This window comes from Somniosus microcephalus, chromosome 31 (assembly GCF_052327205.1).
Source record: "Somniosus microcephalus isolate GS21.2 chromosome 31, FLI_Smic_1.0, whole genome shotgun sequence".
Taxonomy (NCBI): domain Eukaryota; kingdom Metazoa; phylum Chordata; class Chondrichthyes; order Squaliformes; family Somniosidae; genus Somniosus; species Somniosus microcephalus.
The window spans coordinates 13,019,236-13,028,189 of NC_141017.1; positions in this window are offsets into that span (position 1 = coordinate 13,019,236).

Sequence of the window (8,954 nt, forward strand, 5' to 3'; positions counted from 1 at the left end):
ACGTGCTCCCGGAGAAGACCAATAAAGGTAGAACTAGTGACTTTGTATTGTTCCAGTTTCAAGCCATGCCCACTCTCTCTGCTGCAGTACGCGTGCTGCTCATTTTGATTGCATCAAAAATTGTTCCTTCAGCACTGGCAAAAGTAACTCCTGGGATTTTGGTGTCAGCCGTGGCTTTGTGGGCAGCACTCTCGCCTCTGAGTCAGAAGGCCGTGGGTTCAAGTCCCACTCCAGAGACTTGGGCACAAAATCCAGGCTGCCGTTCCAGTGCAGTACTGAGGGAGTGCTGCGTTGTCAGAAGTGCCATCTTTCAGATGAGACATTAAACCGAGACCTCGTCTACCCTCTCAGGTGGACATAAAGGATCCCACGGCCACTATTGGAAGAAGAGCAGGGGAGTTCTCCCCAGTGTCCTGGACAATATTTATCCCTCAGCCAGTATCACTAAAACAGATAATCTGATCGTTGTCTCATTGCTGTTTGTGGGAGCTGGCTTTGTGCAATTTGTTTGCCACGTCTCCCTATATTAAAACAGTGACTACACTTCAAAAGTACTTAATTGGTTGTAAAACGCTTTGGGAGGTCGTGTGTTTGTGAAAGGCGCTATAGAAATGGAAGTTCTTTTTTAAAGCTAACTACACCTGTTCCAATGGGGAAAATATTCCTTAGAAATTGTTCAAAACAGTGACTCCCAAATAGTGTTTGTTCCCTTTCTCTGTTTTTGTTCTTCTCCGCCCTTCACTTGGGCTCCTTCCTGCATTCTGCTGAAAGTCGGTGTCAACCACAGGGGACTGAGGTTCCAGGTGCTGTACACAGCAGAACCACGGAGCGTGGGTCTGTCCCTCGCTGCGTCTCCTCCCCCCGGGGGGAGAATGAAAGCAAGGAGGCAGAAAACATGAAGGTGGAGTGTTCCAGAAGGAGGGGCCGTTAAAGGAAAATACCGCCTCCCCTCCCAGCTGCTGTAAAGCAGCTTAACACTGCTGTTCACACTCCTGTGAAGAGCTTTGGGATATTTTACTACGTTAAAGGGGCAGGTTGTTGATTAGAGTGGCAGTGGGATAGGAGACTGGCCTTTGGGGGATGGGAGGTAGAGATGCTGCAGTGGAACCCGAAGATATAACCAATAAAAATACATATTTGGAAATCTACTTGTTAAAAGGTATTACACCTCGAAAGTGAACCCACATGTTCTCCCAGTGGATGTAAGTGCAGCGAGTGGTACTGGGCCCTGCACACGGCGAAGGTCCCAGGTGACCCCTGCCTTTACTGAGTTAGCTGATCTCAGACCAGTCATCGTAGTGCGCTACAGTTGGCCTCAGTACCTTTGGGGCAAGGGAAACATCGGCTGGGGTTCCCAGTCCGGATTGCTAGCCATTAACACAGATGCTGCTCGAGGACAAACCTGACCTTGCCTGTACTGCCTCTGTGTTTAAATGGCCTGCCAACACTCGCTGCCCACGCCGTTGAGTTGCTGGAGGGCAGTTGGCGAACAGGGAACTGTACCCGACGCGAGACTGTGCCTCAAGAGGGTTAAAACTCCTCAAAAGTGTCATATCACGAGTATTTATAAAAATTTGTTCTGTTAATAGACACAACTTTGGTACATTAGGCACAGGAGGAGGCCGTTCAGCCCCTCACGCCTGCTCCACCATTCATCAGATCATGACCGATCTGCACCTCCACTCCATTTATCCGCCTTTGCTCCATATCCCTGATACCCTTACACAACAAAAATCTATCGATCTCAGTCTTCGAAGCTCAAATTGTCCCCCAGCAGCCACAGCCTTTTGGGGGGTGGGGGGCGGCCGGGCAGTGGGAGAGTGTTCCAGATTTCTACTACCCTTTGTGTGAAGAAGTGCATCCTGATTTCTCTCCTGAACAGCCTGGCTCTAATTTTAAAAGAAGAATAGAGACTGGAGAAAAACCTCCGTAATAAAACAAAACCAGGAAGTGAAAGAAAACTGCCACTAAACGAACGGTCTCTCTCAAAGGTAATAACTTGAGTGTGGGGAGTAGCAATTACACGTTGGTTGAATAGGGGCATCTCTCTTGGGGTTAAGGCACATTGTTGAGACAGAGGGCTGGATTTTCATTAAGTTGTCTGGAAGGAGGCGGGACTACAACTTTCAGGTTTTAGTCCCGCCTCCATCGACGTCTGGCCAATCGACACGATTTTCCCTTGATTGACCTTGTTGAGCCCGCCCAGCGGGCTCAGCAGGCCAATTAAGGGCCACCTGGCAACAGGTGACGTCACAGACTGAAATTTCATCTGTCAAGAGTTTTTGACAGATGAAATATCAGTGTTTCACAGCTGTTTGAAGCTGTCAAACACTGACAGTCTGACTTCTAACCTGAGTCCTCCTACGCAGACTCAGTTAGAACTCTCACCGGCAATGAAAGCTGAAGGCTGTCACTTTTGACAGATCGCAGCCGTTCAGCTTTCAGTTCCGGCTGAGTGATGGACTCCCGACGCCTAGAGGAAGAAAGGCTGTTAAGGTAAGTACATGTAAGTAAAACTTCTTTACACACTTTAGACACACCAAACACACTTACCTTTGCACTCATGCACCCATCACTCACCTGAACACCGACATTGCGACCCCCTCCAAGTCCTTCAACCCGACGGCCCGCCTGCTCTAACCTGGCGTGGTTTGGAGCTGTCGGGAATCCCATATGACACCCCTCAAAATAGGGATTAGGCTAAAAACTGCCCGTTAACTACCTGTTAACAGGCAGTTAATTGGCACTAATCCCTTCTCGGGTCGGTGGGTCCCAGTGCAGGGCGGGTACCCGCCTCCCTTGAAACTTACGTGGAGGCGGGATGGTGTCGGGACCCCCGCATTCGGGATTTTTGCCCCCCGCATGCCTGAAAGCCCGCCTCACGGCACACTGAAAATCTGGCCCAGAGTATTGGAGTTGTGCTAAGGGGCAGAAAAATCAAAGGAATTTCGACTAGTCAATATTGATGGGATTGATGTGGGTTAGGGACTCGGGCAGTTCACACCACACACACCTGTAGCTTTAGTCTTAAAGGGGCACCACCGTATTTTCAATACGACCGGGTGTTCTCTTGCCCCGGTACACCGGTTGAATTTCCCCAAAGGCACATCTCTTCCCAGAGCTTGACCAGTGCGTCAGAACCCTACAGGCAACCTGAAAGAAAGACTTGCATTTCTATAGCGCCTTTCACCACCTCGGACCGTCCCAAAGTGCTTTACAGCCAACGAAGTACTTTTGAAGTGTAGTCCCTGTTTTGTAGGAAACGCAGCAGCTAATTTGTGCACAGAAAGCTTCCACAAATAGCACTGTGAGGATGACCAGATAATTTTTTAGTGATGTTGGTTGAGAGAAAGATATTGGCTAGGGCACCGGGGCAAACTCCCTGCTCTTCTTCGAATAGTCTCATGGGATCTATAGTCCCGTTGTAAGGGGTTTTAGATCGCAGAGGTTTCTCTCTCTCGAGGCCTCTCTCTCTCTTGCACAGTAAAACCGTGAGTGGTTCGACCCACTCGCCCCTTAGATTCTGTACCCTGGTCTTTGGGGCAGGAACTACAATGTAGAGAAAACTCTTATAGACCAAGTTTGATGAAACGAAATGGAATTTTATTGCATAATGTAAAACAAATCAAAATGCAAGCAAATAAGAGGGTACATGGGAGGGGAAAACACAAACAAATCATAATGACACAATACTAACTAAGGCAAATACAGGCATATTATACTCTACAAAGATCATCATGAAATGGGGAAAACACACTGAACATCGAGGGACAACAACTCATGTTAATTATACCCTTAAATGTCCACCCCCTTAAACCTATCTAGATCTGATTATGAAGGGCCAGAAACATGCTCACCAATCCAACTAGGAAGTGTAAGGTTTTGAAACAGGTCTGCGTTTGATCCTTTCAGGCGTCCCGTCTCCACGTGGTTGTTGGAGCCCCACCGAGCTGTGCCGCACCTCTCTCCTGAGGTGGGGGTCGGGGACGGCTGGACACCGGCTGGTTTGGATGTCGGCGGGGTCGGGGATCGTTTGCTCGACCCCAGTCAGAGGAGCCTCGGGCTGGCCCCCATCGTTTCTTCAGTTTCTTCTTGTCTCTTCTCCCGAGCCGGAGCGGGTCGATGGCCTCCCGTGTCGTCAACGGCCCGGGGTTGGTCGATGATCTCCCGATGTTTTACCCCGGGGCGGGACGCCGGCTCGAACCGTCTTCTCCTTCTACTGGCGATGATGCCACCGATACGATGGTAGCACCATGATGGCTTCCTTTTTCCTACCCCTGGGTTCCCAGATATACTCATCAGAAGCCCTTATCTCGCGCCAAATCAGGTTAGTCTTTTGTTTTAATTTTGGCGGGCTGGGAGCACAACGGGGTAGTTATTATATTTTAAACTGTTCTTGGATGGCCGGTAACGGGCCATCTCTGGTCTGGAATGACCTTAATTGTTTTTAATGTCCTGGTGATGTCCTTAACAGGTCCTTGATGCTCTTCTCATGAATATGAAACTGTCCCCTTTTGTCTGGGTAAACATTCAGATGGCCTTTATCTGCAGGCCGATCTTGACTGGATCTGCATCCAATCTATATGTATATGTGGGTGTCTGGTTTCGTTCTCTCGGAAACGGCTTCCAGAACTTACTGTGGGCTGAATCCACAAAGCTGCCTGAGGACTGCAGGAACCATTTTAAAGTGTCCCAATAAGTTGGTCACGGGGTCTGGCGGCCATTTTGAATGCCCCTTTTTCCTAGGCTTCTTTTAAAACAGTCTTTAAAATCATGGCCTCTTCTGCCATTCGACCCTTTATAATATAAAGTTCAATTTTGCGAATCCTACACTGTGAGATTTATTCCTTCCACTTGAGAGGGAAGACGGGGCCTCCGTTTAACCTCTCTTGCGAAAGACGGCACCTCTGACAGTGCAGCGCTCCCTCAGTACTGCACTGGAGTGTCAGCCTAGATTCTGCAAAAGAAAAAACGAGCGACTGTCTAAAATACTGGAAGCTCGCCGAGAATCATTTTATTTATAGAAGGTTATTTTTATGTTAAATAGCTGCAAAAAGAAAATGATCGCATTAAGAACTCAAAAATACAAAAACATTCCTGCTGATAAATGCGTCCCCTCAGGGCGCTGAAGGTTCTCGATATCCATAAAGCCCTGTCTGGGGAGACAGCATCATTAAGACACAATAATTCCACATGAATGAAGTTTACATATGTACAGCTTCTATTGAAATGTCAGGCTGACATTAAAAAGCCGATTTTTATTACCTGTGTTCTGAGCTGTGTCCCCCAGGGCCCTGACACTGAGTCCCTCTTCCAGCTGTAATGATCCAGCCTTCATCACGCCACAAGGACTGGATTTGATTAAAATCATCGTAGTTTCATCATCATGAAAATAAACCACAGGGGATCTCTGCAAATATTGTTTCAGGCATTAGGAGGCTGCTGATTATGAATGCATTTGTATGGCGACTGCAATTTATCTGCACGTGAGAGATGTGGTTTGTGTGTGTGTGTGAGAGAGAGACTTGGTATGTGATTTTAAAATTTTCATTCCTGTTTTCAGATCCCTCCATGGCCTCCCCCCTCCCTATCTCTGTAACCTCCTCCAGCCCTCCAACCCTCTGAGATCTCTGCACTCCTCCAATTCTGGCCTCTTGAACATCCCCGATTTCCTTTGTCTCACTATTGCCGGCCGTGCCTTCAGCTGCCTCGGCCCTAAGCTCTGGAATTACCTCCCTAAACCTCTCTACCTCTCTCTCCTCCTTTAAGGCGCTCCTTAAAACTTACCTCTTTAACTACATTTTTGGTCACCTGTCCTAATATGTCCTTATGTGGCTCGGTGTCGAATTGTGTTTGATAACACTCCTTGAACGTCTTGGGACGTTTTACTACATTAGAGGCGCTATTTAAATACAAGTTGGTGTGTGTGTGAAAGAGAGACTTGGTTTGTGTGTGTGTGTGAGAGAGAGATGGTCGGTTGTGTAAGAGTAACTTTGTGTATGGGGAGTGGTTAACTGAAAGTGCCTGTTTGTGTGAGTGACTGAGCTGGGTAATTTGGGAGTGTTTTAAGTATTTTTAGGATTCCCTCGGAGGTTCTTTTGGCAGAGGCAGCACGAGCTGAGCCGTACCGACTGGAGGTGTTGCTGGTTTGACCCCCAGTCTGCAGAATTAGCTGATCTCGGCGGGGCTCACCAGAGGAAATTCAGCCACGGGATTGATCTCTTCGTTACTATCGTGTGTGTATGTGGATTGGAGGTTAGGAAAGGATCCAACTTGGCTGTGACACCATCCACAGTTAAGCAGCCTCCCAGCACTGTCTAAACTCACGCAGGGAGAAGTGGAATTCTACTTACAAATGTGTAACTATGCTGACGTAAGTCAGCACTTTTAGGTGAGCTGGACCTTGGTTTTCACAGGAAATCATCCACGTTCTTTCCATCCATCTTTGCTGCTGCACTCACGCTACACCTAGTCTTACAGCTGCACAACAGACCAGCAAGTAAAGTTTGGAGCCATATATTCTTGCCCTAGAGTCCTCTTTCCATATTACTGCTTTTTTCCGACTGAATTGAACAATTGCTCATTATAGAGGCCAAGGCTTGTCTTTGACATTGAGCAAATTTAACAATTATGTGAATCGCTGATATTGGGTACTTCTGATGAAGTCGGTCAGTTCTATTCAAGCAGGCTCCCCTGGTGCTGCCCTCCACTCTCCTTTTAATGTGTCTGAGGCTCTGTTATTGCGAGTAGCTGTGTGAAAGTCTGGGCGATTGTGAATTGAACCCCATGTACAAACATAACCTTTGTGCAGTAATTGCTTTTGAAAGTCGTCGTCCCGGTGGAGTAGGCACCGAGCCAGTTGCCATTTGCTAAACCTTTGCCTCCTAAGCTGGAGTTAATTAATTTATTAACTTATTTAAGACTCTACGCTGAAATCTTTTTAGGATTGAATAGCACAATCAGTTACCAAGGCTGGAGTGTTGGAGTCTCGGCTGCCAGTCAATTTCTGGCCCTAGTTTCAATGGATGGTTCCATTTAGGGGTGAGAGTAACTGAATTTTGGCTCACAGATGGTGAAGGGGAGAAAGAGAACAAAGGTTCTTCCCCTATTTGTGGCTGCTGGTGATTTGGCCTCCACCGAGAAAGGTGACAAGTCCGATTGCGGTAATTAGAGGAGTTTCCCTGCTATCTGCCACAGGGAAAGTCATCGCAAGAATCCTCCTCAATCGCTTTCTCCCAGTGGCCAAAGAGCTCCTCCCAGAGTCGCAATGTGGATTCCGCCCACTAAGGCGCACAATGGACATGATCTTCACCGCACGTCAATTACAAGACAAATGCAGGGAACAGCACCAACCGCTGTACATAGCCTTCTTTGATCTCACAAAGGCCTTCGACACTGTCAACCGTGAGGGATTATGGAGTGTCCTCAAATTCGGCTGCCCTCAAAAGTTTGTCACCATCCTCCGCCTGCTTTACGACGACATGCAAGCCGTGATCCTGACCAATGGTTCCACCACAGACCCAATTCACGTATGAACCGGGGTCAAGCAAGGCTGTGTCATTGCACCAACGCTCTTCTCGATCTTCCTTGCTGCAATGCTCCATCTCGCCCTTAGTAAGTTCCCCACTGGAGTGGAGCTAATTTACAGAACAAACGGGAAACTGTTCAACCTCTGTCGCCTCCAGTCCAGATCCAAGGTCGTCCCATCCTCTGTCATCGAATTACAGTATGCAGACGACGTTTCCGTCTGCGCTCACTCGGAGGTCGAACGCCAAACCATCGTCAACACCTTCACTGAAGCGTACGAGAGCATAGGCCTTACACTAAACATCCGTAAGACAAAGGGCCTCTACCATCCTGCCCACGCCACACAGTACTGCCCCCGATTATCAAAATCCACGACAAGGCCTTGGACAACGTGGACCACTTTCCATACCTCGGGAGCCTACTGTCAACAAGGGCAGACGTCAACGATGAAGTCCAACACCGCCTTCAGTGCCAGTGCAGCCTTCGGTCGCCTGAGGAAGAGAGTGTTTGAAGACCAGGACCTCAAACCCGGCACTAAGCTCATGGTCTACAGAGCAGCAGTGATACCCGCCCTGCTGTATGCCTCAGAGACATGGACCATGTACAGCAGGCACCTCAAAGCACTGGAGAGGTACCACCAACGCTGCCTCTGCAAAATCCTGCAAATCCATTGGCAGGATAGGCGCACCAACATCAGTGTTCTTGCTCAGGCCAACATCCCCAGCATCGAAGCTTTGACCACACTCGATCAGCTCCGATGGACGGGTCACATTGTCCGCATGCCTGATTCGAGACTCCAAAAACAAGTGCTCTACTCGGAGCTCCGGTACGGCAAGAGAGCCCCAGGTGGGCAGAAGAAACACTTCAAGGACACCCTCAAAGCCTCCTTGAAAAAGTGTAACATCCCCACCTACACCTGGGAATCCCTGGCCCAAGACCGCACAAAGTGGAGGAGAAGCATCCGGGAAGGCACTGAACACCTCGAGTCTCTTCGCCGGGAGCAAGCGGAAGCCAAGCGCAAGGAGCGCACGTCAACCCAAGCACCCCACCCACCTGCCCCTTCAACCACCGTCTGCCCCACCTTTGACAGAGACTGTAGGTCCTGCATTGAACTCATCAGTCACCTGAGAACTCACTTTTAATGTGGAAGCAAGTCATCCTCGGTTCCGAGGGACTGCCTAAGAAGAAGTTGTTTCCTCAACCTCCACAATTTTCTTCACTGTTCTCCTGCTCTTCCTCCAAAGCTCTGCTGTCTGTATCTTAACTCGCACCAAGTCCCGTTCACCCATCACGCCTGTGCTCGCTGACCTACATTTGACAGCCGGTCCTGCAACGCCTCGATTTTAAAATTCCCATCCTCGTGTTCAAATCCTTACATGGCCTCGCCCCTCCCTATCTCTGTAATCTCCTCCAGCCCTACAACCCTT